Here is a 22,348-nt window from a genome sequence, read left to right as displayed (position 1 = left end):
TGAATCCTTGGACAATACACTCCTTATGTGACTCATTCCATCAGTGCTTAGCGTTGGGTTGCCAGATGTCGATTGTCCTAGTGTTCACATATATTAAACCCTGCCCCCTTCTCTCATATTTCTTTGTGTGTGTGTAGAATATGAATGTCTACTGCTACCCATGTACACTGAACATACTGTGGCATCCTCAACCTTAACTTCATCCCTTTAGTTGGAAGAGCCATTAATGGTAGGGGACAGCCAGCTTTAAAAATGTACTATTTGTTTCCCCCTTCCCCAGAGCACTTTGCTAGTATTTGCGGTGGAAAAACAACTTTGAAAAGTTTCCAGAGAAACAAGCATGCAAATTACATCTGTCTGCAATGGGAATAGAACTTATAGTAACCTCTTACACAGTGTTTCCTCTCAATAATTTTTAGTTGGAATGGCTTGTTTTTCCAGTGGAGATTTAGAGATGTCTCACAGATATGTCTGTTTTCAGAAAATAACCACTTATGGTACTACTTGAACATACCTTTAAAAGAAATCTGTTTTTAAAATCATTGCTAAACTATACTTGTTCCCCTGTGCATGCGAGTCAAAAACTACCATCTGCACATCTGTTCTTCATACCTGAGTATGCCTCAAATTATGAAACACAGAAAGTAAACAACAGTCTAAAGCAACAAGAGATTGTACTACACCCTGAGATTCCCATAAACCTCCTAGAACAATTCTAACCCCTTGGAAATGGACCCTACCTCGTAAGCACCCAACCTCCTTACCTCACATCCATATTCCATTACACTTGGGATTTTCCCAAACTGGAATTGATTTGTACAGAAATCTGGTAATTTAGCCAGACTGTTATTTGTACGTATCTGTTCCCTAATAATGTATGAATAAGTGGTGTTTAAAATGGCTGCTACTAAAGGTAATCAGCCATTTTAATTATTGCTTGGCCTCCTACTTCCTCTATCTTCTGCCTTTCCTGCCTGCCATTTTTCTTCCCAAAGCTCAGTCCAAATGGGGTTGGGCTTTAGTGTGCAATCCCTCCTGCTGCCCAATCTGCCTCTCCATGAACCCTACTCTGTTCCCCTGCCTCCTGTGATGCTCCTGCTGCCCAGCCTTCTTGCTGCCATGCAAGTGTTTAGGGGGGGAAAGACCAAACATATAGAATTACTACAAAATAAAAAATCTTTATTTCTCTTTGTACAAAAAATGAAATACTCACTATAACCATTTCCCACAAAGTCTTAAAAGGGAAATCCATCCAAGAGCCTCATTAGGGTATAAGATTTCATGCAAATACACCAGAAAGGGTAAAAATACACACTTATGTTCCTCAGGCTGCTTCTGGATTACGATCTCCATTCCTCTGATCTGAAAGGAAAAAGACAGCCAGCTAGGGTCAGACTGTAAAAAAAAGCTTTTGTACACTTGCTGAGGGTGTAACACAGTGCAAAATTAACAAATGAAGCCTCAACCTTGTACCTACCCACGATGTGGTGGTGGGCCATGGCCTAGCCCCTCTCACTGGTGTCTTTAAATCCCCCCTTATCTATAACTGACACATAAACAGAAATTTAGTTGTGGGATGTGATTGGGCTGCACACCCTTGCCCAGGGAAGAGCAGACATGCGGAAGTCTTGCTTCAAGTTAGCAGCCTGCTGGGGACAGAGAGAAGGGAAAATATTATTTTATCAAATGAAAAGAATACCAGAAAAAAACTGTATAAAAATTATATCAAGCCACAACCCATCTCTTCAAAGCCAGCAACGTCCCCAGCAGACCTCTCCACTACATGGACTGCCTCACCCAAAAAGTGTTCTGAGAGCTTCTTTACATTATTGTGTTCAGTCATTGTATGGAAAAATCTCTCCACTCATGGTGCTGCTTGTAACCAATTCATTGCTAATTATTATTATTGTTACACAAAAGGACACACGCAACAGTGGCCTTAGGCACAACCACAATACAAATAAATAATAAATATGATCTGTCAATGGTTTAATATCATCCTAATATGACAATTCAGTCAAAATTCAAGACCCTGCCACCTTTACTCATGTGTGATTCCTTGCTCAGTGTGCAGTCCTGTTGATTTCAGTATGACATGAATTCAAATTTATTGTTTCACTTTTCTCCACAGCCCAATTTCTAAATTTCCTGGCGCTGAACTCTTCAGGACTATCAGGCAAAATATTTTCAGTAGCGGTCACATGCCTATAGAACTTGCTCTCTATATAGCCAGACTGTAACATACATGCTGTAAGATACACACCAGCAACTTTTCACTCAGCACTGCTCACTGAAATACATTCCCTTTCACTCGCTTACTCACATTCAAAATCCAATATTCATTTGGCATAACACCCTTCCCAATGACATATCAAATAAAACAATGTTATCACTCTATATATTCAGTACATCCCTTATAATTAAAGAAATAACAGAAGACAAGCATCCAGTCATTGTTCTTGCCTTACGGGAATACAGTGAACCCCTATACTTACCATTAGCATAGATTTTTAATACCATCCCCAGTACTATTTGAATACCCTACAAACTACCTATCCCTGTGCTAGTGGGAAAAATGGAACGATGCCATATATAAACACCACAACTAACAACAATGATAGAAAATGTCCCCTCCAACCAAACCAGCTTCCCGGTGCTCATCCCCATATGTATAAATTCAGCAGTCAACACTACATAAATTGCCTCATACAAAAATATTTGAACTCTGACATCCTTTCAACAGGTTCAGTGATGCTGTTTACAGTATTTCAGCCTGTCCCCAGGTTTTAGTGTCATAAATGTTTTCAGCTACTGTTGTAACAGCTACTCTCAAACCTTAACCCCATGACACTGCTGGCATAGTACATTCCACTGCTGACAATAGCATGCACACTCCGGGGGCTTAACTCACAGCAACAAGCACTCCAAAACATTTCCTCCTTCCGTACTGCAACTGGCAGCAGTAAATTACTTACAAACTATGGGCCTGATTCACAACTCCATCATGTCAGTTTTCGGCTGGTGACTTGAATGGAGTCAGATAGGTGTAAAACTGCAGTAAGGTGGTGGTGAATCACACCCTATGTACGTTTAGATAATTAGCCATCTTTTTCCTTGAACCGTAATACACTTTCTCTGTGAACGGGCAACAGAACCAATCAGTGTACACATTTCATTTAGCCTACAAAGTAATTTTAGTAGCTATCATCATTGTACCATTTGAAATATTCTCTGTTCACATCAAATGATTTCCCCTGTAATTGATGTCATAAAGAATATCTGTGTTAAGTTGTCTTCATTTCCACAGTTTTCGATCCTTATGATGATCAATTATTTATGTACAGACCAAATGAAAGGCAAGATTGTAATGACCCCTAGGGGTTTAATGGTGTTATAATAAATCTTGAGAGCAGAGCTCAAGTGGGTGTTGTTAACAAAAAACAGTGCTGGACTAACATGCTATTTTTTGACATAGTATTTTTTAGAGGAAGTGAAAGAATTGACTGGGAGGAGCTCAGTTTCTATAATTCCTCTCTTCTTGGTCTGCCAATCAGCTTCCACCATTCAGCCCTTCCCTATGAGGCTCCCGCCACTCTCATCCCTTCCATCTTCTTCCTCTTTAAAAAAAGAAAACCGTACATTTATTGCCAGTCCTATCAGCCCCATCACTTTGTCCTCCAGCTTGACCTCACTGTCTTCATGTCCCTAGGCCTTATTATGCCAGAAACTCCAGCATTTGTTTTAAAAAGTTAAAAATTCATCTTTGTAGCAGGTTTATTGTGAAGCCTGTATAAAGTTAGAGATGGGTTTGAGCTGCAAAGTTTGCATCTGGATCAGAACTTCCCAAAGTCTGACGCTATTTCGACCTATGGTTTTGTTTCAAGCTCACAATACTCTCACAACTTTACATAGCACAACCATTAATCAATATTCATAATTTAGAAAGCATCAGACCTTCTTGTAACTCACAGCAGATTTTTAAAATAATTTCCTTCACGCTTCAAAACCCCATTTTTCCTCTCCATGGATGAAACTCTCATTGCAAACTCTCATTGACTCAAATGACGCCAAGATTTCATCCCATGTATTTTCTCTCTCTCTTTTCCCATTCTCTATAGAAAAGATAGGTCAAGAAAGATATATGTCAGATATACCATAAAGAGATTTTTCTCACCCAGTTGTAAATACACAGGGCCTCATTTATACAGAGGCCTCTTTACACTGCCCTACAATAATTTGTTACAGTAGCTTGCATAGTGTACAGATTAGCAACAGATGCAATATAGATTTGCATTTTCAAACGTCCCTAATGATTTTGAGTGCCTTAGGTTTTGGGTGCCCATTTTGAGACCCCTAATCGGGACCCAGTATTCAGGTGGCAGGTACTCAGCACTCAAATTGGGCATGCAAGAACTGAAGCACCCCATATTACTAGTAATTTTTTTTTTCACATGAAGGCCATGATCTCCATTGGTCTCCACTGACACAGGGACAAATTCTGAAGGCCTTGGTCAGGAAAAGACCCTCACTGGAGTTTTTATTTTAGCGAGTGCTTTAGGATATTACCATTTCCTTTAAAAAGACACATCATGCTGCTAGTACAAATTCCAATACATTCTGACACTGTATGAAAGCAAATCCTTTCCACAGTGAGGGGCAAATGATGTGAACAAAAGTGTATCTACCTTAGGACCAAATTCCACATTAAAGTCAATGGGAGTTTTCTTCAATTAAGGATGGCACAATTTGGCCTCAATTGATTTGTATAAAAACAAATGGGGCAACTGTTACAATTAGTGCCTTTGCCATTATATTTCCTTTTCTTTGCTTTCATGTTGCTTCTTCTCATAATATACTTGGAAGAAATAATGACTCTTGTAAATGTCAGCAAGGAGCTAATTCTAAACTATAAAGCAATCAAATCCAGAAAGCAGACCAAGATTTAGCCTACTTCAATAACTAGAATTTACAGTCTCACACAATGAAATGTTTAATAGTCAACTATTTAGCTATAGTGAGTTAGACTTTCACTAGGATCATCTGATCAGAGAGCTCTATGGGTGGAAAGCACTATATAGGAGCTAATTGTTAAGATTATTTATTACTAACAGCAGGTCACTTTTTATAGAAGTATTCTGTTCCTTAAAGATGAAAGTAGGGATGGACAAAACAATCAGAACCTAATGACGAGCTGAAGACTGACTTTTAAAGGCTTGGATTTCCCTCTCTTCCCAGTTCCCTTAAATCCTCTTTTCCTCCCTGAAACCCAAGAGACCTTCAACCTCCTATCTACCCTGTTCCAAATGCTTCCATAAGCCTCTGTGTTGTTGACAGCCACTTGGCTGAGCACCAGGCCATACACACTTTGAATAGCTTGGCAGGCAGGATGCTCTGGGGTGCTTGTGAGCAAGGAAGTTCTAGAGTGTGGGAAATGTGCATCATAAGGCCCTCCAAAGCTGTCATGCTCCTTGCAGCCTTAGATAGGATGTTTTCAGGAGGGGGCTGGGTCATGAAGTGAAGGCAGCAAAGTGGTGGGGTAGGGGTAGAATTATAGATTTTAAGGCCAGAAAGGCGCACCAGATCATCTAGTCTGTGTATAACCCAGCTCCTGCACATGAACCCTACAACCAAATGAGATCAAAGTGTTACAACCCACAGGAGACTAGACTATGATGTGCCACAGGCAGAGACTAGGAGGGGCTGAGGTATACCAGTGACCAAGCCCCTGCAATGGCAGAATATCTAAAACATTAGCATAAGCACCTACATTTTTGGATTATTATTGGAATTTAACATTTTTATAGATCTATAGATTCCAAGTCCAGAAGGGATCATTGTGATCATCTAGTCTGACCTCCCGCATAACACGGGTCATCGAATTTCCCCAAACTAATTTTTAGAGCACAGCTTTTAGAAAAAACATCCAATCTTGATTTAAAAATGGTCAGTGATGGAGCGTCCACATGGGCCCATCACTAAAAGCTTAACCTGCCTCTAAAAATATCCCTGCAATTCACATAGTACAGGCAGTTGTTTGCCAACAGACTAATAATAGATAATAGGCGTATTTCATAGTAGATGGTATTTTTAAATTTCCATTGAGTCCCCAGGGGAATTCCCACAAACAGCACTAAGGACTTTTGCACCAGCACTTGTATGGTGCATCAGGAATTGTCATAGTGCCCGGGAGTTACAGTGCTTGCATAGTTATAGTGCTGCTGTCTACAATAAGAAATGCACACAGCAGTGTGGCTCACCAAATCCATTATTTCTGACAATAAATCTCAACAAAAATTGCTGCTTTTTAAAGGACATCCCAGTCTTGAGAAATTATCTGGGCAACATGTGAGGACAGTGTGGTATGAAATGAGAAATTTTGTATGACATTCTGGCTCTTCATGTGAAAGATGGTCTAAGATTCCATTCATTACTGAGGTCTGCAGGGCTTAAAGAATACAAAGTAAATATACAAAAGGCTTCTCTCCTTAGATAGCATTTATCCTCTCAAGTGTGGAGGTATGTTTGATTAATGTGTAGCAATCTAAGGGATAAGATGTCATGTTTGTGTTGCGTGAAATGTGAAATGACAAGGGACTCATGATGTTTCCTGATGGTGCTTTTATGTTCAATTATCTTGGTTTTTAAGCGGTTTGTTTTGCTTCTGCTATGTGTATAGGCCCATGTGGCTATTTTAGTATTTGGATCACATGACTTAGGTCACACAAGGTGGAGTTTTGTATCTGGTATGTTTTGCCTTTGAATAGGTGCCAAAAGTTCCCTTTCCTATATACACATTAGACCATCGTGCACAGCATTCACAGATGAAATTCCCTTGTGAGGATTTTGCATCAGGTAGAACTGCATGGCTAGGGCTGCACTTGCCAAAGGTGATTAATGTACTAAAAGGTCCTTGTGAATCCTACTTCTTTCACTAAAATGAGCAGGAGTTCATGAAAAGGATACTCCAGTGCAGAGTCCATGTCCTAATGGTTCTTAGAAATCCTTATACATCCTGAATCACAGACCAAATATCTGAAGAGAAGTATAATGGGCCTTTGTTGGTACAATACAGTCTCTTTGCATTGGCTTAGCTAGGAGAAGGGGTCACAGATCACCTGCGTTCCTGTTTGATTTCCCCTCCCTCAGAATACGGAGTAGAGCTAGCTTATTGAATGTTTCCACATCATGGATTGGATGCTGAAGTGCAAGTGTTTCTTTTTATTCACTCCTTTGCTTCTGCTACCTTCTCCTGCTGCCTCAACTCCCAAGGGAACTTCTTTCACCTTTTCTATCCACTAAATCTGTGGTCCCAACAAATGTGATTCTACTGGCAACTGCAGGAACCAGGTAGGAGTCTCTGGATGCCTCTCGTCTCTGCAAGCCCATTGTATGTGACTCGGTGCTGACGATGTAGCTGGTTGTCCTGACAGTTGTGGAGTTGTCAAAAAATTAGGCGCTTTTCGGAACAGGCGCAGTTAAAAATTAACTTTAATATTAGAGACTACTCTTTTCTTCTAGTGCGAACAGTTTTATCGGGGCTCATTGACCCAAAGCTTTTGCTCTTACTATTAATGATTAAGTGACATGACAGATCATGTGAAAATGACATCTGAGGTGAAGTCAATGGCAGTTTTGCCATTGACTTCAGTGGGGCCAGGATTTCACCTACGGTTTTTATTTTTTTAGAGTAGTTTGGCAGATAATGGCACCTTGATTATATGAATGGGGAGCTCTACTGAGGAAACTGAAGAAACACTGCTGGGGGCAGTTATAGACGCATGTGACTGCTGTATGATGGCAGTTTCTGAGTAGCATTACCTCATTTTATATGGCTTGTTTATTTTTTCCCTTTATTATGGAGATTCTTCTCTAACACCACAAAGCAGTAAAGGAATCCAACATATCATTATAAGATAGGATGAACATAGCTCCATCGTATTTAATTTTGTATTTTTTCCTCATTCAATCAAAACATTTCAGCATAACCAACCAAACCCTCTATGACAGGTCTTACAAGACCAGGGTTGTTAGTCCTGACCAAATTCCAGTTTGGATAATTATATTCTTCCTACCTAATTTCCACTCGCAGTCTCAAATGGCTACACTCCTTGTCCTAAACTACTCCTGAGTAGTGGTGCTATGCGCTATTACACAAGCACTGCATTCTATCCAAAAGGTTGCTGCAGTCCAGTGATTTCTCTTTCTGTTAGTTTATGAAACTTTTGGGGATCTCTTAGGAGAATATTATAGGTAAGACAGCTTTTAGATAAGCCCAGAGTAAAGGGTGGCACATACCTGGGCCACCCCAGAAGAAGCATCAGGAAGGATATGTCACAATTCCATTCTGTGATCTCCACTTGCTGTGGGAATGGTGTACACTCCTTGACCCCTTTTTGAGGCATACCTTACTCCCCCTCCTGATGCCTAGCTAACTCTACTGGTGCACGGGGCATGAAGCCATTATTATGGACCCTTCCTGCCCACCAGCTCTTGATGGGGACAAGGGGAGTATTGGGTCCCTAGCTCTTGCTCTCCATCCCGCATCTCAACTGCTCTCTAGGTAGCCTTAACATAGCAATGCAGAAGAGCCAAGATCTCTTCCACTCTAACTTGATTGCTTTAGAAATAGTCAAAATCCAGCCCTATATAATATGAGATATGTAATATCTACATGCAAGGGCCTATTATTGTTAGAATATTGTTGTTTAGAACTCTACCCTTCAGATAGATTTGCGCATTCTTTCTTTTTTTAAAAAAAGTATCCTATTGTGGGACAAATTTCAGAGAGCTCATTTTTGCATTAGATTTGCAGGGGGCGCGGGTTGTGTATGGCAAGCAAATTACACCGCTTATATTCACCTATCACTCTAATTTTCAGAAGAACTACAGTGTAATAACAAGGAAGTCCATTTCTAAAATTCATAACAATAATTTTTAACCTTATGCTTGCTTGCATTTCTTAACAAAAGGAATGGTCAATACTACATTGTTCTATAAATCAATAAAGTCTCACAGTATCACATACTTTACACTCTTGAAATGAGTGCCTAACTCCAAAATGCATATAGAAATTAGTACAATGTATTTAGAAATTAGCCATTTACAAACTATCAAATTACAAAAACATAATAAAAGCTCACATGCAGTGAATGCAAGTCTGTTTTATGCACTTTAGTTTTCCATTTCTACATAGAATATAACGTTTTAAAAATGTTGTGTTGGAGAAATTTAATTTCTTACATTTAGAAACTAACTTTTTGGAAAATACATATATATACTACTGCATAAAGTTAGTAAGGTTTAATGCCTATACAGAACAAAGGAGGAAACATGTTCACACTTTCACTTGACTCTGTGAGAGATGGAAAGAGTTTTAGCTCTGGCTCTTGTTGTGACTCCCCTGGGGCAAGTTGCTTTAACTCTTCACTTGAATGTAGCCATCTCTACAATTCAGAAGGGTCTTAAAATTAATGTTAGGAACCTTGATTCATTCCTGGATTTCTGATGGCGGAAGCTGATATGACCCACATTGCAGGTCCCTCGTGGCATAAAGTCTGCACAATGGAGGATTTTGCAATAGCACAGGGGATCAGTAACACTCACTTTTGGTGAATTTTGGTACCAGTTAGTGCAATCCAAAAGTAAGTGGCACAGAACAAAGAGGATGTGTGGATTGGTTGTCTAGAGAATGCTCTCATTCAGCACCTCTCAGAGTGACCCTCCACCAGCAGATTTCTTATGGAATCCTGTCTCTGGAGAAACCCCCCAACAAGTGCAGTAGTACCAACCTTCTGGGTTGAATAACTCTGAGTGCACAGCTGCTGCCACTAGCCTGAGAGCAAATCAAGCCCTCCATTTGTAAAGTGATTTGAATGTAAATATTTTCATATGAGAGTTGAATATTATGAAATTGTCCACAGCTGTGTGGGGCTATTTCTGACTTTTTTTCAATACCAGTGTTTAATTCATTACTTTGCAAAGTGTTTTGGGTTACCTTGAGTATGAAAGGAGCATTCTAGTATCAAATGAGGGCTTGAGCCTATAGAACTTACTCATGGGAGTAGATCTGTTGAAGTCAATGGGACTGCTCATGTAAGTAAAATCTACTAGTGTGCAGGAGAGGCCTTTATAATTTAAATATAATTCATAGTTTTCAACTCTGATAAATGTGCAACATAAATATAGCTTAAGGTGACAAAACTTTCAAAAATGTTTTGGCCTCATCTACTAGCTGATATTAAAATAGCTTCTTCCCCCAAACCCCCAATCTAATGTGAAGGCATAAACCTGAATCTGCCTTTTCTAAATATCTGTCTTTAAGGACCACTTAGTGGACAAATGTAGTACAACCGTTTTTAGATAACTGTTCTCACTTCCTCCCTCTTTCGAAAATAAAAATATAATCTAATCCCAATCTTGTTGTGAACACTTAGATAATTGTTCATTTTGTCTTAGTAAGAGTCTATGAAGAATGAACATCTTTATCCTTTCCCTGGAGGGACATTTTTAAAAACACAATATGCCAATTTTGTTGTGTTGTGATTTTTTCAGAAGGAAAAAAGTAAGGATAGTGGAGGAAGGGAGAATTTACAAATATCGAATAGAAATATTTTCATACTTCTTTGTTTACGTTCAATAAACCAAATGTTTAGGGTCCCAGATGACCTAGATTTCAGTGTGTCCCTGCAGCACTGGAACCCCAAACACAAAACCACAGAGACAGTTATTGAAAACTGGTAAATGAAACTAACTATGACCAGAAAGTGAAACTGAGTGACCTAGTTTCACCCACTAAGCTAAATCAATTGCAAAACAGAAACAGAGGCATAAAAATTGAAAACTAATTAAGAGTTTTTAAATCTTGTAATAATCTAAGTTTGTAATAACTTTAGACATTGTTCCTTCCTCAGAAAAGGAATTGTTTTAAATGTTTTATTATTTGACCATATTCAATTTAGTTAGCAACACATGTTCATCATCACATAAAATGCAGGTTGTCATTTGTATAGCTATCTCCTACATCCAAAAGAATAAAGATATATTTGTTTATCGGTGAAAGGTTCTCATCAATTTATCTTTATTCAGATCTGTTAAATATTCACTTATTGCAGAATCTTGCACATTTCCTTATCACACACTAAGATAAAGTGTCAATTAGGGACATTAGCTATGTATCATATTTTCCTTTCACTTGGCTGTTTCTATGTATATCAGGGAACATTTGAGTACTGGTTGATGGAGTTATCTTTTACTCTTGTCCTTTTGGCCATTGACATGAGAGAGAGCTATATTAACGCTTTCTATCAAGTCCCTTGCTGTCCTACTAGACATAAGATCACCAGTGTGGAACATGTATGGTCCTATGGTACCTCTGAGTTCAAATGCATTTTAACACGGCACTCACTGCATAAAATTTCAAGGAAAGCACTGTGTGAATTTCATGACTTCTGAGAATGAACATTAGTAAATTTAGCTCTTAAAGTTTCCCATTGTTCCTTTTAACACAGAGAGATTTATCTTTCCCTGAAACTGGAGTAGCCCTTTCTCTAGCATTTACATGGACCAAATCATCCAGTTCAGGGTAGGCTTCATGCTCTGGTAGAGTGATATGTCATGAAAATTCACATGTACCAAGTTAATTCCTCTAAACTTTCTACCACTTTTTTGGAGGGAAGTGTGAGGGGGCTAGAGGAGAGAGAAAAGGGGGTGGTCACAATTGGGGCTAGATTCTCTACCAGAATGAGAACTGTGTACTTTAATTGCTACCATATCAGAGAAGTTGAACTGGGCTGGCATCTGTTGCTCCCACAGAAATTTTGATATCTAAGTGCTAGGAAAAGATTAGTGGACTGTTCTGTTTCAGTGTTCTTTAACAGGGCACCATCAAGGAGGTCAAATCCCAAATGTAGGTTTTGCTAAAACAAAAAAAAAAATGTTTTGCAAAAACTAATATGAATGGAAAGGGTCAAAACCCAAATCTCTTCAAATTCAGAAGTAGTATCTGTTCATATTAAAATCCCTATAGTCCTCTACTGGTATATTTCTAGATGGAATCCAAAAGTGAAAGGGTCTTTTTTTCTGAGATAGATGCACCCAAAATCTTCTAAGAACAGCTTGTATGATTTCACAGCCTAAACCTAATCCAGATCTGGAAACTACCCTGGATCCATCTTTAAATGTGAATAGAAAGGTTATTAAAAAGATATAAGTTCCTATACACTGAAGGAATAAGCTAGCACTTGAGAATCAGGAAATGAAACTGACTATAAATAGCCCTGTTGATTTTCACTCTCCAAGCTGAATTAAGTGCAAAAGTAAGCAAGCAGCACAAGTGGTTGGAAGTGTATTTGATATTTAGAATGATTTCAGTTTGAACGATCTAAAGTTGTTTTAGAATAGTAACATTGCTCACACCATCTTTTAAAAATATGTATTGGATGAGATTGTGTACTGATCCACTACAATAAAACACCTGTGGCTGGCCCATGTCAGCTGATTCGGGGTTGCAGGGCTTGGGCTGTGAGGCTATAAAATTGTAGTGTAGACATTTGAGCTAGAGCCTGGGCTCTGGGACCTGCATGGGAGAAGGGTCCAGCTCAAGCCCAAATCTCTACACTGCAATTTTAGCCCTGCAGCCCAAGCCCTGCAAGCCCAAAGCAGCTGATGCAGGCCAGCCAAGGGTGTTTTATTGCAGTGTGGACATTCCCTCACAGGTGCAACCTCATACTTAGTCCAGAGGAGATGGGTCTAAGGTAGCGTTAAATTACCTTTCTGCTCTCCAGATCCTAGGCTGCTCAGGGCCACAGCCCTGGAGGTCTGCCTAAGTTACCACAGCCTCCTCCAGACAGTCCTATGTGTGTCAGTGCAGCTGAGACTAGAATCTCCGCAGGGTTGTGTGCTGCAGCCACACCCCCAGCATGACCCCTACACCCGGGCTTATAAGGGAGGCCTTGAAAGGCAGCCATATGGCTGTCTCTGCATTGCCTATGCCAAAGGAATCCTCCCATAGCTGAAACAGTGTTTTTAGGGCTCCTTTATGCTGGGTAAAGGGCTGGAGTGGAGTGAGGATATCACCCAATTTTATCTTGACAAAGGTCCCTTTATGTAGTATGTGCACCTCTTTTTTCTCTGTGCTTATTCTGGGAAAGTGAACAGCTGGTTTTATATGTCCATCATACCTAACTTGAAAGGACCAGAAATTCAGCTGTCACAAACTGGGTACCACTATTAGCAGTAAGGCAAAGGAAGACTTTAACACATCTATGCCTTTCAGTATTCGTTCATGTACTTAGAAAAAACTGCTAACATTGCTAAAAAACTGGCAATGGAATCTAGGCTGCCTGTTCAAATCCAGCTCTGATCCACAATGATTGAAGATTGCGAACCTGGGCTGGGATGGTCGCCTACGTGACAGGAGTTTGCTAGACTCCCTCCAGCTGATAATGGGCAGGTGTTCGCAACACTAAAACCACTACCAGAGTTGGCAGACTCAGTGGATAGGCCCAGGTACTAAGCCTCTTTCACACCTGCCCATGGTCCTCGTAGGTCAAAGTTGGGGCACTATTCGGTGAAAGCCCACACTGCTGCTGTTCATGCTTTACGAGTTCTGTGGAGTAATTAACGAATTAAGAAGCAATTGAATCTCACGATAGGGAAGAGTACTCTTAATTGAACTCAAGTCTAATATGGCAGGTAGAGAAACGGTTACAAGGGTTATTTGGGGAAGGGAGTTGACTTCTGCATGTCTGAAGCAATAGTTGCATGATTCTCTTTTGTTCTTTATATCTTTACTGATGCAAGGCAATGACACAAACTGCATACAGCAAGTTGTCAATCCTAGATACCTTCAAGTATCAGATTTAGGATTTCATTTAGCAGCGCTATTGGAACGACCATACTTTGTATTAATAAGCCATAAGATTCATTTGATAGCCAAGACCATAACATTAAAAATATTATATTCCCTATGGTGAACTTTTGATCAGGCAATTCTCCTTTGCATTTTCAGAGACCTGGTGTGGCTACCTGGGTTGTCTTATTTGTGTAAGCAGCTGAGTGTGTTAGTCCAGACTGATCTACAGATTCCAATAGCTTTCACAGAAGTTTTAACTTCTTCAAACTCCAGGAGATTCAAGCAGGTCACTGGATAACCGGTGAGTAACTCCAGTATAATAACAGTTTTGTCTAAAACATTTTTAGAAATTGGGTTGCTTAGAAACCTAGTTGGCAGTCACTAGTGTTATAGGGAAATTGAGTAAAGATTTTTACCTCAAACACTGATCACAAGTAGATCACAGACAAGTGAAATCTGGGCTGATTTAACGCCACATAGGCTTACCTAGAAATTCTTGCACACTCATACACTTGTTGTTTATTTATTTCCTCATAGAATAGAGCACTTTTCAGGAGTGTAGAGTAAAAAAACACAACTGACTTCCAATTACTGTCCCTGCTGTTTCAGTAATATGTCACCTCAGACAGTGGTTCTCAATCTATTTACCATTGTGAACCATATACGCGGCCCACATTGTGTTATGTGGGCTGCATCCAATACTACCTATGTGGCCCTGAGGATGTCACATGGGCCACAGCTCTGTGCTGACTGGGCCACAAGCAACCTGCGAGCTGCTGGTTGAGAACCTCTGCCTCAGAGTATGCCAGAGCTTCTTGCATCAGAGCTAATAGTCTTAATGTATGTAGCTTAGCAGTTTGAACTGAAAAATTTAAAGCTGAATTCGTCAAGATCAGCTCACCATGAGGAGAAACCTTTTTTCTTTTGAAGGTCCCCTTACACTAAAATGGATTCACTGGTTTCTATAAAGGTGTTTTAATATTAAGGAGATCATGAGGCTTCTGCCTACAGATCAGGGAGAATGGGCCCTCCAGCTGCATTCACCTGGAACTATGGCAAATGTATGGATCAAGCATGGCAGGGTTTGGGCAGAAGAGGAGTATGCCGTTTTTTAAATGACAGTAGCAGTCTGCTACTTGGCCTTCCTTGCACTCCTTTATAAGGCAATACAGACTAGATATGCCGGCCTCACCAAAACCTGCAGCAGGCAAATGCTGAGAGCCATTGCTTTGTAAAGCCCGTCCTCCCAATATCAAGGGGAAAGTGGGCATTGCTACTCACAGCTCACTGCTCCAGTTTGATGAATGAAGGGGCAGAAACCTGTTGCATGACAAAGGGCAGAAAATGGGAAAGCCCCAATTTTTGCCATTTACTAATAGTGGCAACATTCTGATGCAGAGACAATCCATTTTGGATCCACTAACAAATTGTAAAGATGAAAGCTGGCTCCTAAAATGCTGTTTGAGCTGAATTATCCAATGCTTTTACTGGTTTCAGGTTTAATCAGGAGCAAGTTTATTTGTTTGCTGCAATTACGAGTTGGTGGGAAAAGGAATTCTGTGTTATTTCAACTAGAAACGTATTTTGAAGCTGATAATTTTCTAACCATAAATGTCAACTGAAAAAACAGGCTCCAATTCATCAGTACAGGTCATCTTGCTAAGAAAAAAGTTCTGAATTTGCACAACGATGCAGAGAAATTATATCTTATGCCTTTGACTGAGCAGCAGACTGCAGTCCAGGTTGCATCAGACCTTTCTTTTATACAACTTGTAGGCTAAATCCTGTACTGATTTCTGCCCCATTCTACCCCTTTACATCAAGAGGACTGCTCAAGGTTTGAGTCAGCGCAGAACATGGCATTTTATTTGCATAGGATTTTGGATATTTTTCCCTTTTGTCTATGGCTATTATGAATGAGCAGCCCTAGCTCAGGACTCTTACTCCCTAATTTCCATTTCAATTTCGTTCCCCCTCTCGCCCCAATTTATTAAACGGTCTGATTTTTACTGCTGAGAATGAATGACACCAAACACCACTGCCACAAGCACTCTTCCTAAAGGCAGTTCTGCCAATAAACACCAGTCTGAGCCAGAAAAACCTGCTATTCTAGTCCTGGATATCCCTGAACAAAGGTTGCTAAATGTAATGAACCTGTGTCTTTGTAGGGGTTCTGTACTTGGTCTCTTCTCCCTTTAACTTGAGGTTCACTGACAGGTGAATGTCAACAGTGTCACACTGGATATTGGCTTGATGATGTTAAATGATCATTCACTAATGACCGGGCTGAGACCCTCAAGTCTGTGTTCATTAGTAGTCTATTCCAAATTTACCTCCAGGGGCCAAAACCAAAAGTGATGTGTAAGGAGGTTTAAGTTACATGTTGACAAGTAGCTCGGAAAGGGAGTCCAACTTGCAGTAAATTACATGCTGAGGGACTAGAAGGTGTAAATTGCTCCAGCTTAGACTCCCTTTTAAATTTGACCCGAGGTCTTCAGGAGAGAAGGGCTCTTGGGTATTTACACAGTAATGTACCTCCTAGTACCCTCTTGATTTTAATTTTCTGTGAGCTCAGAGAGCTCTGCCATTTCTACAGCAGTGAAATCAGTCTTTATCTGTGATTTCTAGGACAAGCCCTTGTTCAGCATTCTTATCACTTTTCTGTCCCTGATTTGATTTTCTCTTTGCCCCTAAATTCAATTTTCTAGCAAATGATATCAGCTTCTTGTAAAGCCTCCCTTTGAGCACATACAGTAGCCTGCATTCCTTTGTGATATAAATTGCTCATCAAATTTGTTCAGCACCAAATCACAATTGTCGTTGTTGTATGCTTCCTCCCTGAATACGAAGCAATGTGAAATGTTTTCTACTTGTTTGCCCATTCCATAGGTAAGGGAGTTATTAAGCGGACTTTTCTTCTGCTCTCCACAGGAGCATTTCAGTGATTTGATAACAGTCAAAACAGAGCTCAATGTCAGAGAATGCTGCAGATGGGTCAAAACTGAAGCTCTCTAGAGGGCTAAATCTGAATTTGTTATATTATTGCTTTTGCTCTCTCTCTTCCCGCCCCCCTCCAGTCTCACGTCATGGAATACATTGAGCCAAGATGGCTGGATCCACAACAATAACTTGCTTCCTTTTTTATTACAGCATGACTACTCTCCTCAAGTTCCCCCTCCCCCACCCATCACCACAGCACCAGCAACAGCGACATCTAGTGGGCAATAATGTTCAGTTCAGCAGCCACACTTCCCTTTTAACAAATGGCAAAAGGTAGGGGTGTAGCTGCTTCTACACAAAATGAATCAGGCTGTAAAACATGCAGTTAAATACTTGTTTCATTGTAATGTTTCATTCATAATTAAAATGACTTTCTTCGGGTTTTAATCTGTTATAAAAATACAAGATTTCTACAATTCTTGGTAAAAAGCTTACCTTGTATCTTTGATAGAATGCTAATAATTCTGAACTAACCCTAAAGCTACAAGCTTATTTAGGTACAGATTTTAAGGTGTTTAAAATAAACTGTGTTTTAATTGTGAATGGTAAAGGATTGAATACATTTTTGGAAAAATTAAGGCCCCAATCCTGTGAACATTTATGCTCCTGCTTAATTGTAAGCTCATGAGTCATCCTATTGATTTCAAGTGCAGCAGGAGTGTAAATCTTTACAGGATCAGAGCCTTACTATAGAGTTGATTCTAAAGATCTTGTGCATTTAAAGTCATGCCCTTTACAATGGCAATTCTGAGACAGGTATTTTATTTGTGAAGTGCTTTCTGCTCTATTAGAAAGTGTAGTGAAGACAAAGAATTTCCCTAAAGTTTCATTTCAAATAAGTGGGACATGCAGCTGGACATTTGCTTCCTTTTCCATCCTTCAGCTCATACAGTTGGGGGGTCGGATCCTGCATCTTGTCAAACTGAATGCTTCCAAAATGGAATTAAGTAGGAGTTTGGGATGTGCAAGGAATGCAGGGTTGAAACATTAGAAAAGAGAATATTCCCATTCTATAAAAGACAATGGATATTGTGGAGATATTGAGATTTTGTGATCTGGAGTTTTTCAAATAGATTGTCCCATCATTTTTATTAACCATAGCTGCAGTTGGAAATGATTACGCATATACCATACTGCTGAGTTTTGTAGAGCCAGCTGTGAATTGCAGTTGCTTATGTTGGTGGCAAATTTGACCCATGCTGGTAGCACTTTCTAGGTATCTGCCTTCACTCAGATACTAAGATGATGCGGTATCAGGAACTATATAGAATAGAATAGATGTGCAGGACTGGAAGTGCAACAAGAACGTACCAAGATGTGCTATTCTTGGGACAAATCTAAGACCCAGACCCACCAGAACACCAATGGGATGGGATGGCATGAATAGTCCTGCTCCACCTCTCATTCTTACTCACAATGGTCAATTTTTGGCTGAAGACTCCCACCTCTTACTTCTTCCCACTAGTTGTGGCAGGCAGAATGAGGTATCTAAGTGTGGATGAAATGCAGAGACCTTACTCCTCAGCTTCAAGAACCTGTCCCTTTTTGAGTCTGCTTGTTCAAGCTCAAGGGAGCAGAAAAAGAACTCCACTAAAGGGAAGGTTGCTAGGGCACAAACAGGCTGAAGAGAAGGGAGCAGACAGTGTAGATAACAGGACAGCCTCTGAAAAATTCTCCTTCCCTCCCTAACCCCAACCTCCAACCCAGAAGTAAGACAGGCTGAGAGAGGGGGCAGAACCAGCCTACCATTAATGACTTTGTACCCAATGAAGAAGGTGACCATGGGTTGGAGAGTGAAGGCCCGGCAACCAAACTGCTGCCTCACAAACAATGGTGAATGTTTGTAATATTTTTTTCATTTTCCCCAGTGAAGGAATGACCTATAATCCCCCTCATGTTAAGAACATTTGGATTGTAACTATAGTATTTTGAGGCTGATGTAATTATTCACTTGGGCCAAATTTTTCAAACTTGAGTGCTCAACATTAGATACCTCAGTGCAAATTTAGGCTCTTTGGAGGAAATTTTCATAAGTACCTAAGGCACATAGTTGCCCAATTCCCTCCAACTTTCAATGGGAAATCAGCACCCAAGTTCCTTGTGCACTCTTAAAGAAAAGGGGCTTGATTTCCAAAGATACTTACCGCCTACTGCAAGGATATGAACACTGTTTCTTTAAAACTAGCAAGAAGCCAGCCAGGAAGGAGTTGGGAAGGCTGTAGGCAAAAGCTCTACAGTGAAGCCGAGAAAAAGAGGGAAGCTTTTGGGATGACATTGTTTTTCTCATTGTGAGAAAATTCTTTGTTCAAGTGTTAGAAGAAAGTAAATTCTTTCTGTATTTCTTTACCATTGTGATGTGACATGCACACCTCCTATTTTCTTCAAAGGGAGTTGCAAGTGTTCAGCATGGCTGATATTTACTTTACTTTTATTTTGCTCTCCAACTTTAGGTATCTGTATTTGAAAAATGTGGCCTTCATTTTTCATTCAACAATAGTACTCTCATGGTTTTGACTTTTCTAAGCACAGAAATATTTGTAAACAGAAATTAATCACATTATTATTCATTAACTCTTCAGTTAATTGTTTATTTAAATATTGATTTAAAATAGATGCTCCTTAGAGGCTGGAGAGAAAATCTAAAACCTAACTTTGTTTCTAAAACAAAAATCCTGCAAACAGTAAGGACCAACCAAATCTGAACATTTGAGGTACCATCCAGAAACAGAAGCAAAAAATGCTACGACTTTCTTTTACAACGGATAATATGGAAGGATTAAGCAAATCACAGATGCTTGTAAACAAAGAAACATTGAACATACCTTACAGTGAAAGTCAAGATGAACCCAAGTCAAATTCTTGGACATGAACACACTGAAACTTTTGAGATGTTCAAATCCTGGCTTAGATCCAGACTTTCAGATCCCTACCTCTCCAATGGGCCAAACCTAAACTCTATAAATAGAACTGGGCTTTAGAAAACTTTTGATCTGCATCTGAACTTTGTGGTTTGAGCCCATCTCTAGGTCTAAGTGGCCACCATTTTACTGCATTTCAAAAGGAAAAAATTGTTCTCAGGAGAAAGCTACAATCTCATTAAATGTAGATCACTCAGGAGCTCTTGTCACCAGGGCCGGCTCCAGGCACCAGCCCACCAAGCTTGTGCTTGGGGCGGCACCTGGAGGGGGGCGGCACGGTGCTCCGGCTCCGGCCGCCGGGGAGAGCGGAGCCCCGGCTGGGCTCTCCGGCCTCCCCCCGGCACTCTGGCCGCCGGGGAGAGCGGAACCCCGGCCGGCACGCCGCCCTCCCCCCGGTGCTCTGGCCGCCACTCCGCCCTCCCCCTGGCGCTCTGGCCACGGGGGAGAGCGGAGCCGCGAGGGCTCGCCACCCTCCACCTGGCGCTCTGGCCACCGGGGAGAGCGGAGCCGCGGCGGGCTCTCCGCCCTCCTCCCGGCGCTCTGGCCGCCGGGGAGAGCGGAGCCTCGGCGGGCTCGCCGCCCTCCCTCCGGCACTCTGGCCGCCGGGGAGAGCGGAGCCGCGGTGGGCTCGCCGCCCTCCTCCCGGCGCTCTGGCCACCGGGGAGAGCGGAGCCACGGCGGGCTCTCCACCCTCCTCCCGGCGCTCTGGCCGCCGGGGAGAGCGGAGCCTCGGCGGGCTCGCCGCCCTCCCTCCGGCACTCTGGCCGCCGGGGAGAGCGGAGCCGCGGTGGGCTCGCCGCCCTCCTCCCGGCACTCTGGCCACCGGGGAGAGCGGAGCCACGGCGGGCTCTCCACCCTCCTCCCTGCGCTCTGGCTGCCGGGGAGAGCGGAGCCACGGCAGGCTCGCTGCCCTCCCTCCGGCACTCTGGCCGCCAGGGAGAGCGGAGTCCCGGCCAGCTCGCTGCCCTGCCCCCGGCACTCTGGCCGCCGGGGAGAGCGGAGCCGCGGCCAGACTCTCCGCCCTCCTCCCGGGGCTCCGGCCGCCAGCGGAGCCGCGGCAGGCTCGCTGCCCTCCCCCCGGCACTCTGGCTGGTCAGGGAGAGCGGCCTGTGGCCGGGCTCGGTGCCCTCCCCTACCGCGCTGGGGGGAGGGGGGGCGGGGGGAGGCTTTTTTGCCTGGGCCGGCAAAAAAGCCAGAGCCGGCCCTGCTTGTCACCTCAAAGACACACCTTCTTCTCTTGTTCCATTGTAAAGACATACAAAGTATCTCTGTCCCCTTCACCACTATTTTTGGGTACTTGCTGAAATGCTGCCATCAGAAGGCAGTAGTTCTTCAGGGAACGACTTCACAGTGCCAGCTTTCAAGGGTTTGTGTCATTGTCCTGACTGTCTCTGAAATATTCCCTTTGAAAGAAAGTACATAGCAAGATCTTGGGAATGGATCAAACTCTGCTCTCAGATGCTCCCCTGGGTTTCCCATTAATTTAATTGTATCTACACAGACATATTCAAGGGAAGAATTAGTCTCCCATTCACTTTAGGATCACCATACATTTATTCAAAGTATTTCAGTTTATCACCAGTTCCGAATCATATTTCTACAGATGCACGTTTGAAACAGAAAATTAAAGGAAGAAAACACAAAATAATGTTTATATCTAAACTGAAGTCTCAGATCCAGGACATTCTGGATTCAAATCCAGATTCAGCCATTGACTCACTAAAACTTTGGGCAGATAACTGACCAGCTTGTGCCTCAGTCAACTTAGCTGTACAACTGGGTAAAAATCAGATCTTCACTGAAATTCACATGCTGCTGCTAAGCAAAACTAAACTTCCCGGCTTAAAAAAAAAGTCACAATCAGCAAAAAGCATCAGACTATGAATTATTACTGGTTTATTGAAAAAAATAATTCTGTAGGGGGCACATTTTCAGAAATACTCAGTGTTGACCTAACTGTCCTGCCTTGCAGTCAATTACATCACTGGATGCAGAGTTAGGCCAATGTGGAGTGCTTTTGAAAAGCTCACCCTAAAATTGTATAAACCCTAGAGAAGTTCACGCTAACTTTATTAACTAATTCATACTAACAAACTAAAGCAGACTTGGGTTTGAGTTCAGGCTATCCTCTTGCACATTAGACGAGCTGGTTGGAAGAGACAGGATGGCCTTTACTACTCTTGAGCACTGCCTAGCACAGAAGAGGCCACAGCATTTAGAAGAACCACAGGTAACCCTCCAGTGCGATTAATGCTGCCAAGCCCAGTCCACAGAAGAACTGCTTCTAGGCCTGGGCCTCTGCATAGCAGTTATGCCAGAAAGTAGTGACTGAGAGTGTTTGTAATGACTTTCTGTGGTTGCCATGGGTTACAGAGCACACAGCCAGGAAGGGGGGCCTAGCACAACAGGAAAATAATAGCATTTCAACCCCTCTCCCTCCCTGCCAAAAGGAAAAACAACTGACTGTAACGGAGGATGCTGAATAAGAAAGAGAATCAAAGTAATAGGCATAAGGAGACATCACAGTGTTTCGAGCAACAGATTTGGATAACCGAGCTTCAGATAATAGAGGTTCACC

The 22,348-nt window shown here is 41.7% G+C and overlaps 1 long non-coding RNA gene across 1 annotated transcript in view; it reads right to left on the bottom strand.

Annotated features, from left to right (window-relative positions):
- Positions 1-1,167: 1,167 nt before the first annotated feature.
- LOC128845053 (uncharacterized) overlaps positions 1,168-22,348 on the bottom strand; it is an 88,275-nt gene continuing 67,094 nt past the window's right edge. Inside the window, exons 2-3 of the long non-coding RNA XR_008446607.1 lie at positions 1,478-1,546; positions 1,168-1,362 (exon numbers count right to left, since the gene is read on the bottom strand). This is a non-coding gene — a long non-coding RNA (uncharacterized LOC128845053). The remainder of the gene's footprint in view (positions 1,363-1,477; positions 1,547-22,348) is intronic.

The sequence above is a fragment of the Malaclemys terrapin genome, chromosome 11, assembly GCF_027887155.1.
Source record: "Malaclemys terrapin pileata isolate rMalTer1 chromosome 11, rMalTer1.hap1, whole genome shotgun sequence".
NCBI lineage: Eukaryota > Metazoa > Chordata > Testudines > Emydidae > Malaclemys > Malaclemys terrapin.
Note: the sequence above shows the minus strand (reverse complement) of the source record. Positions and strands in the feature narration are given on the sequence as shown.